Source organism: Chionomys nivalis, chromosome 6 (assembly GCF_950005125.1).
Source record: "Chionomys nivalis chromosome 6, mChiNiv1.1, whole genome shotgun sequence".
Taxonomy (NCBI): domain Eukaryota; kingdom Metazoa; phylum Chordata; class Mammalia; order Rodentia; family Cricetidae; genus Chionomys; species Chionomys nivalis.
Window position 1 is genome coordinate 7,311,883 of NC_080091.1, and position 10,029 is coordinate 7,321,911.

Genomic DNA, 10,029 nt, shown 5'->3' on the forward strand with positions numbered 1-10,029 from the left:
GGAAAATTTTTTTTTCAATAAAAAAATGAAAATAAAAAATAAAAAAAAAGTTTCCCCATAAAAAAAAAAAAAAACAGTTGTAAGCAATCAGCCCAGCATCTGCTTGTTCTTGCTGACCTGTCATTGTGTTTGGCTACAGACAGAGTGCCTTCAAAGTCAACGGAGTGAGCTGGACTGAACCTGCTTGCAAAAGGCAAGATGCAGAGCAGCATGTAATTGCAGAACAGTTTGGGTGGTGGTGGTGGCAGGGGGGAGGGTGTCAACCAGTCCACGTCTTTGCCAAATCGGTGAAGTCACCTGTAAAGAATATTGTTAAGAGCACATTTTTTTTTGGTTTTTTGAGACAGGGTTTCTCTGTGGTTTTGAAGCCTGTCCTGGAACTAGCTCTTGTAGACCAGGCTGGTCTCGAACTCACAGAGATCCGCCTGTCTCTGCCTCCCGAGTGCTGGGATTAAAGGCGTGCGCCACCACCGCCCGGCCTTAAGAGCACATTTTTATTGTTAAAAAATTGTCTCATAACGTGTGTGTGTGTGTGTGTGTGTGTTTGTGTAGACCAGGAGAACACCCTGCATGTATTGGTTCTCTCTCTCTGTCATATGGGTCCCAGGGTTCAAACACAGGGCTTAAGGATGCTAGATTACTTTTCTTTACTCCGAGTCATTTCACCAGCCCCAATGTTTTTTATTATGAATGAAATTTTCACATTTGTTCTTAATGTTGATCATACCTAATAAAATTTTTAATTGTCTAAAAAAAAGAATAGTATAAAATTACGGATGACAACCAACCCTATATCCTGATGGAAGACAACCCTATAACCTGACAGTTGACAACCAAACATATACACTGAGAGGTGGCAACACTGTACCCTGACAGAAAACTAACCACTCTATACCATGACATGTAACAACGAAATATGTACACTGACAGATAACTAACCATTCTATACCGTGACATGTAACAACAAAATATATACAGTGACAGATGGAAACCCTATACCTTGAAAGATGACAATTATCTAGCCTGACAGACAACACTCCTGTAACAAAATGCATGACAACCAACCATAAACTCTAACAGATTACAACTGTATACACTGACAGATGACAACCCTATACCCTGACAGTTGACACCAACCTTATATCCTGACAGATGACAATATTATACCCTGTCAGATGCCAACAAACCCTATATCCAGACAGTTGACAAGCCTATAGCCTGACAGATGAAATCCCTACAACCAGACAGATGCCAACCAACCCTATACCCTGATGGATGCCAACCCTACACCCTGAGAAATGACAACCATTCCTATACCCCCTCAGAATATAACAGTGTACCATGACAGATGACAACTCTATAACCTGACAAATAACAATCCAATAGCCTGATTGTTGACAACCCTAATCTCTGAGAGATGACAACCAACCCTATACCCTGACAGATGCCAACCAACCCTATAACCTGACAGAGGATAACTCTATACCCATGACAAATGATAAATCTATACCCCTGACAGAGGACAACAGACCCTCTACCTTGCCTGATGACAACCCTATATCCTGACAGATGATAACCTTATACCCTGAATGGTGACAACCCTAATCCCTGACAGATGACAACCAACCCTATACCCTGACAGAAGATAACAGTATACCCTGACAGATGACAACCCTATATTCGGACAGATGACAGCCCTATACCCTGATGGATAAAAAACATCCCTATATACTAATATATGACAACCAATGCTATACCCTGAGAGTTGCCAACTCTATACCCTGAAAAATGACAACCAACATTATAACCTTATGTAAAACAATCCTGTACCCTGACGTATGATAACTCTATACCCTGACAGATGAAAATAATATAACATGAGAGATGACAAACTTATTCCCTGACAGATGACAACCAGCCCTATACCCTCACATATGAAAACAAAGCCTATACCCTGACATGTGACAGTGAACCCTATACCCTGACAGATAACAACCCTATACCCTGACAGATGACAGTGAAACCTATACCCTGACAGATGTCAAACAACCCTATATCCTAACAGATGACAACAAACGCAATACCCTGAGGGATGACAACCATATACTTTGACAGATGACATCCATATACCCTGACAGATGACAACCCTCTACTCTGACAGATGACAACCAACATTATTTCCTTACAGAAAAGACCCTATACCCTGACAGATTGTGACCCTAAATCCTGACAGATGACAATTTTATACCCTGACAGATGACAATACTGTACCATGAGAGATGACAAGCCTATATCCTGACAGATGACAACCAACCATATATGCGGAGAGATGACCCTGACAGGTGACAACCATCCCTTTACCATGACAGATGGCAAGCCAGTACCCTCACAGATAACAACCAACCCTCTACCCTGACAGATGACTACCAACGCTATACCCTCTCAGATGACAACCATTCCTACACTCTGACAGATCATAACACTAAGCCCTGCCTGAAAGATGAAAATCTAACCTATAACTTGCCAGATGACAACTCTATACCTGGCAGATGAAAGCCCTATACTTTGACAGTGACAACACTAGTCCCTGACAGAGGATAACTCTGTACCTGGCAGATGAAAGCCCTATTCTTTGACAGTGACAACACTAGTCCCTGACAGAGGATAACTCTGTACCTGACAGATGAAAGCCCTATACTTTGACAGTGACGACACTAGTCCCTGACAGAGGATAATTCTATACCCTGACAGATGACAACCCTATAGCATGGCAGATTACAACTTTACTTTAGCAAATCAGCTACTCCAACCCATTTGCAGGCTTTCTTCAGAGCCCCGGCATACCGGAGGGACTGTCCTATCAATGATGGTCCAAAAGACCTCCATCTAGGTTGCCATGGTCTGGTGAGTCACCAGCTGAAGATACGGTGCATACTAGAAAACAGAGCAGCAGTAGAGAGTCACCCCTTTACCAATGCCAACACTATACTCTGACAGATGACAACCAACCCTATACCTTGAGAGATGACAACTCTATATCTTGACAAATGACAACTTTATACCCTGACAGATGACAACCCTATAACCAGAGAGATGACAATCAAACCCATACCCTGACAGATGACAACCAACCATATACCCTGACAGATGAAAATTGTATACCCTGACAGATTACAAACCTATACACCTGACAGATGACAACTTTATACCTGTGAGATGACAAACAATCCTATACTGTGACAATTGAAACAAACCCTATGTCCTAACCTTTGCAAACCCTATTCCCTGACATAAGACAACCTTATACCTTGACAGATAAAAAGGAAACCTAGAGCCAGACAGGTGACAACTCTATACCTTGACAGATGACAACCCTATACCATGGCAGATAACAACCCTATACCCTGAAAAATGACAACAAACCCTATATCCTGACATATGACAACCAACCCTATACCCTGACAGATGACAACTCTATATTCTATCAGATGATCCTAAAAAATGACAATCAAACCTACACCCTGACAAATGACAACCAACCCTATACTCTGACAGATGGCAATTTTATACCGTGACAGATAACAACCAACCTTATATCCTGTCAGATGATACCTTATACAATGACAGATGATAAGCAACACTATACCATGAAAGATGACATTATACCCTGACAGATGACAATCAACCCTATATCCTGACAGATGACAACCTTATATCTTTATAAGTGCCAACATATAACCTTGACAGATGGCAACTTTATAACCTGACAGATGACAAAGAGACCAATACTTTGACAAATGACAACCCTATACCCTGTCAGATGCCAACACTCTATCCTGATAGATGACAACCCAGTACCCTGGCAGATGCCAACCCTGTACCCAGGCAAATGGCAACCATATACTCTGGCAGATGACATTCACCCATATATCCCAACAGATGACAACCAACACTATATCCTGATAGACGACAACACTATACCCTGATATATGACAACCAAACTTATATCCTGACAGATGACAACCATATACCCCTGAGAGATAATGACTAACCATATACCTTGACAGATGACAGCCAACCCTATACTTTGACAGGTAAGAGCCCTATACCATGAAAGATGACAACCAACCCCATATAACTGACAGACGACAACCAACCTTACATGCTGCCAAATGACATCCCTATATCCTGAATAGATGACAACCACATACCTTGACAAATGTCAACCCTACACCTGGAGAGATGACAAACAACATTATACCCTGACAAATGACAACCAACCTTATACCCTGAAAGATGAAAACTCTATACCCTGACAGATTACAAACCTATACCCTGACAGATGACAACATTATACCTAACAGATGACAAACAATTCTACACTTGATAATTGAAAACAAACCCTATATCCTGACCATTTACAACCCTATACCCTGATGTAAGACAACCCAATAACCTGACAGATGACAATCCAATCAACCCTATACACATACAGATGACAACACTATACCTTGACAGATGACATCCAACCCTATACCCTGACATAAGACAACCCTATAACGTGAAAGACAACAAAGAAACCTATAGCCTCATAGATGACCACCTGATACCTTGACAGATGACAACAAACCCTATACCCGAGGGATGATAATCCTATACCCTTTCAGATTGCAAACCTAAACCCCTGTCAGATGATAACCCTATATCCCAACAAATAACTACCAACTCTGTACCCTGACAGATGACAACCATATACCATGATGGATGACAACAAAATATTCTGATAAAAGATAATCCTATAACCTGATAGATGACAACCATATACTGTGACGACAGATGACATCCAACCCTATACCATGACAGAAGCCAATTCCATGTCCTGACAGATGGCAAAAACATCCCTTTACCCTGACAGATGACATCCAATCCTATACCATGACAGATGCAAACTATATTCTGACAGATGACAACTTTATACAGTGACAGATGATGAACTTATACCCTGACATATGACAATCAAACCTGTACTCTGATAGATGGCAACCCTATACCCTGAAAGGAGACAACCAACTTTATACCCTCAGAGATAACAACCTTATACCCTGTCAGATGCTGACACTATACCCTGACAGATGACAACCAAACCTATACACTGCCAGATAACAACCTTATACCTTGACAGAATACAAGCAACCCTATACCCTGAATGATGACATACCTATACCCTGACAGATGACAACTTACCCTATACCTGAGGTATTATAAGACTATACCCTGTCAGATTACAAATCTAAACCCCTGACAGATAACTCTATACCCTGACAGATGACTACCAACCATATATTCTGACATTATGACAACCAACTATATTCCCTGACAGATGACAACTATATCAACACTCTACCCAGACAGACGACCACCAACTCTATACCCTGACAGTTGACAAACATATACCTTTACAAATGCCAACTATATACCCTGACAGATGACAACCAACACTCTACCCAGACAGATGACCACCAACTCTATACCCTGACAGTTGACAAACATATACCTTTAAAAATGCCAACTATATACCCTGACAGATGACAACCAACATTCTACCCAAACAGATGACCACCAACTCTATACCCTGACAGTTGACAAACATACACCTTTACAAATGCCAACAATAGACCCTGAGAGATGACAACCAACCCTATACCATGACAGATGACAATGCTATACCCTGACAGATGACAACTTTATTTCATGACAGATGACAACTTTATTCCCTGACAGATGACAACCTTATACCCATACAGAGAACAATCAACCTTATATCTAACGGATGAAAAACAACCCTATAACCTGATAGATGACAACCAAACACACTCTGAAAGATGACAGTCTTATACCCTGACATTTTACAACCAGCCCTATACCATGACAGATGACAAACAACCTGATACCCTGACAGAAAATAACCATATACTCTGACAAATGACAACCCTATAACCTTACAGATGCCAACCCTTTATCCTGATATATGACAGACCAATCAACCCTATACACTTACAGATGACAACACTATACCTTGACAGATGACATTCAACACTATAACCTGACAATTTACAACTATAAACCCTCAGAGATAATATGACTATACTCTGACAGATGACAACCCTATACCCTTACAGATGCCAACTCTATTCCCTGACATATGACAACTTTATATCCTGACAGATGACAACCCTAAACAGAGACAGATGTCAAGTAACATTATACCATGACTGATGACAACTAATCATATAGCCTGCCAGATGGCAACCAAACCTATAACCCAACAGATGACAACCAAACTTAGACCTTGACAAAAGACCATCCTATTACCTGACAGATGACAACCAACCTTATCCCTGACAGATGAGAACCCTATACCCTGAAAATGACAATCCTATACCCCTCACAAATGACAAACCTAAACTTTGACAGATGATACCCAGCTCTATACACTGATAAATGACAACCAAACCTATACCCTGACAGATGACAGCAATCCCTATACTCTGAAAGATGACAACCCAATACCCTGTAGAAAACAACCAACTCTATACCCTGACAGATAACAAACAACACTATACCGTGAGAGATGACAATTCTATTCCCTGACAGATGACAATTATCCCTATACTCTGTCAAATGGCAACCCTATATCCTTTGACAACCCTATACAGATGACATCTCTATACCCTGTCATATGACAACTTTATACCCAGAAAGATGACCACCAACACTAAGAGACGAACTATATCCACATATACTATAATCTCTACCCACATATACTATAATCAGCACTGATGGTGGCTGTCACTATCCTGACCATCTCTACCCAAGAACACTATGATCAGCCCTGATTTGTACTGTCACTGTCCTGACCCATCTCTACCCATAGAATCTATGGTCAGTATTGATAGGGGCTGTCACTGTCCTGACCCATCTCTACCCAGAGAATCTATGGTCAGTATTGATAGGGGCTGTCACTGTCCTGACCCATCTCTACCCATAGAATCTATGGTCAGTATTGATAGGGGCTGTCACTGTCCTGACCCATCTCTACCCAGAGAATCTATGGTTAGGCCGGGCGCTGGTGGCACACGCCTTTAATCCCAGCACTAGGGAGGCAGAGGCAGGTGGATATCTGTGAGTTTGAGACCAGCCTGGTCTACAAGAGCTAGTTCCAGGACAGGCTCCAAAACCACAGAGAAACCCTGTCTTGAAAAAACCAAAAAAAAAAAAAAAAGAATCTATGGTCAGTTTTGATAGGGGCTGTCCCTGTCCTGACCATTTCTACCCACATATACTAGGGTCAGCATTGATTGGTACTGTCACTATCCTGACCCATCTCTACCCATGGAATCTATGGTCAGTATTGATAGGGGCTGTCATTATCCATACCTGTATGCACTGTGTAAACCATCTGTGGAGCAGGTTGCAATGAAACTCTTGCCAGGCTCCCCATTCCTGTCCACACTCAGAAAGTTCATCTGTAGAAGAGGGGGACAGAGCTTTCCTAGCAAGGCTTCCCAGGGACTGTCCAGACCTGCAGTGGCCATAAAAGGGCATCACAGCATCCATGGCCTGGGTCCCCAGGTCCTTTCCAGACCTGCAGAGGCCAGACATTGAAGAAGGGTGGCACAGCTCCTCCAGGCGAGCTCATGAGGTCCTGACTCTCCCTGAGGAGTCCAACCGTGTAAGAATGGTGCAGATTCACAGACTGGTTCCCCAGGGCCTATTGGGCCATGTGAAGGACAGCTGTGGAAGAGGGTTGTACAACATTTCTGCCATGGCTGTGCAATGCCTGTCCTGTCTTGGGGAGGCCACCCATGGTAGAGGGGGGCTCAGATTCCCTGGTATGGATCCCCAGGGCCTGTCCTGTGCTGGGAGTTTAGTCGTTGAAGTGGAGACAGATTCCCTTGCCTGGTAGTCCTTGGGAATATTAGCCGTGGAAGAGAGTCACAGCTTACCCAATCTTACAGATCTTAGGGATGTCAGTACTGGAAGAGAAAGGACAGGTCAGACATGGAGAAGGGGGTGATATTTCCATGCTCTGGCTCCCTAGGGATTGTCTGACCGAAGGAGTCAGAAGTGGAAGAGGGGATGCAGCCTTTTCCAGCAGACTACCCATGGCCTGTCTGACCTGCAGAGGCCGACCTTGAAAGAGGTGGACATAGTGTGCCCAGTCTGAGACTCCCAGGTTTGTATGGCACTGCGGAGCTCAGCCATGGAAAAGGGGTCTGCAGCTCCCCCTGCCTGTCTCCCCAGTGCATGTCTGAACCTGCAGAGGCCAGCCTTGGCAGAGGTGGATGCAACTTTATGGCCTGGCTCCTCAGGGCCCTCCAGCCCTGCAGACTGCAGCCACAGAAGAGGGGAGTGCTCCTGCCCCAGCATGGCTCCCCAGGCCATGTATGGCAAGTCATAGTCCATCTGTGGAAGAGAGGACACAGACCCCCTGCCAGCTCCTATTTCTGTCTGCACCTGAAGAGACGAGCTCTGGAAGGGGTAGGGCACAGCTTTCCAAGATGGGCTTCTCAGGGCCTGTCTCAGCCTGCCAGGATCAGTGGTTGGCTTCTCTGGACTGGCTTCCCAGGTCCTTTTAGGATATGCAAAGGCCAGCCATGGAAGAGAGGAGCACAGAGTCATGGAAGTTCAGGCTATGTGGTCCTTGCCCTGGCAGGCCCTGGGGAGGCCATTTGTTAAAGATGGGACAGTGGACGGCCATGGAAGAGGTAGCACAGCTCCCCTGGCTTGGTACCCTAAGGCCTAGGCTGTCTTTGGGAGGCCAGTCATAAAATTGGGGGTACAGCTTCTCCAGCATGGCTTTGGGGAATGTCCAGGTCTGTGGTGGGCAGCCACAGAAGTGGGTGGCACAGCAACATCCCCAGTCTGGTTCCCCGGGGCTTGTACAGCACTGCCTAGGCCAGTAATTGAAGAAGAGGTGCAGATTCCCCAGTCAGACTCCCCATTCCTGTCCACACCTGAAGGGACCAGTCACAGAAGTGGTATACACAGCTTCTTGGGCATGGCTCACCAGAGACTGCCAAGCACTGTGGAAGACAGCTGTGGAAAAGGGAGCACAGTTTTCCTGGCCAGGCTTCCCAGGGCCTGCCCAGCTCCATGACAGTCGTGGAAGAGAGGCAGCGATTTCCTCAGCCTGGCTTCCCAGGGTGTGTCTGGCACTGAAGAAGCCAACCATGGAAGAGGAGGCACAACTTACACAACTGTCTCCCCAGCATCTACCTGGCCTTGCAGAGGCCATCTGCAGAAGAGGATGGTGCAGCTTCCCCCACTTGTTTCCCCATGGCCTGTCTGGCCCAACAGAGGCCAGACATGGAAGACAAGGACGCAGTAACACTGTCTGACTACCCATGGTCTGTCCAGCACTGCATAGTGTGGACATAGAAGAGGGTTGTGCAGATTCCCTGGCCTCACTCCCCAAGGAATGACCAGCCCTGGGCATGACATCCTTGGAAGAGGGGGTTGCAGCTTACATGGCCTGACACCCCAGGGTTTGACCGGCCCTGGTGAGGCCAGATAAGGAATACTGTATGCACCTTCCCTGACCTGGCTCCCCATGCCCTGTCCAGTCCTGCAGAGGCCAACTGTGGAAGGGGAACACAGATTCTCCAGCCTGGTTCCCCATGGCCTGAACTGCACTGCAGAGGCCACTTCCTTCCACAGAGAGGAGGAGGGGGAAGCAACTAGCTTGGACAGACTCCCCAGGTCCTGTCCTGTCCTGGGGACACCAGCCATGGAAGAGGTGTGTGCAGCTTCTCTGTCCTGAGAGTCCCCGAGGAGGCTAGCCATAGAAGACAGGGTACAGTTCCCTTGCTTTTATTATTATTTTTTCTTACTTTAAAAATAATACCAATCAAAATTTCCACTTCCTCCCCTTCTCCCACTTCCATCCCACTCCTCCCACACCCACCCCTCCAGTCCTAAGAGAGGGTAAGCCGCCCTGCCCTGTGGAAGAAAGTCCAAGGCCCTCCC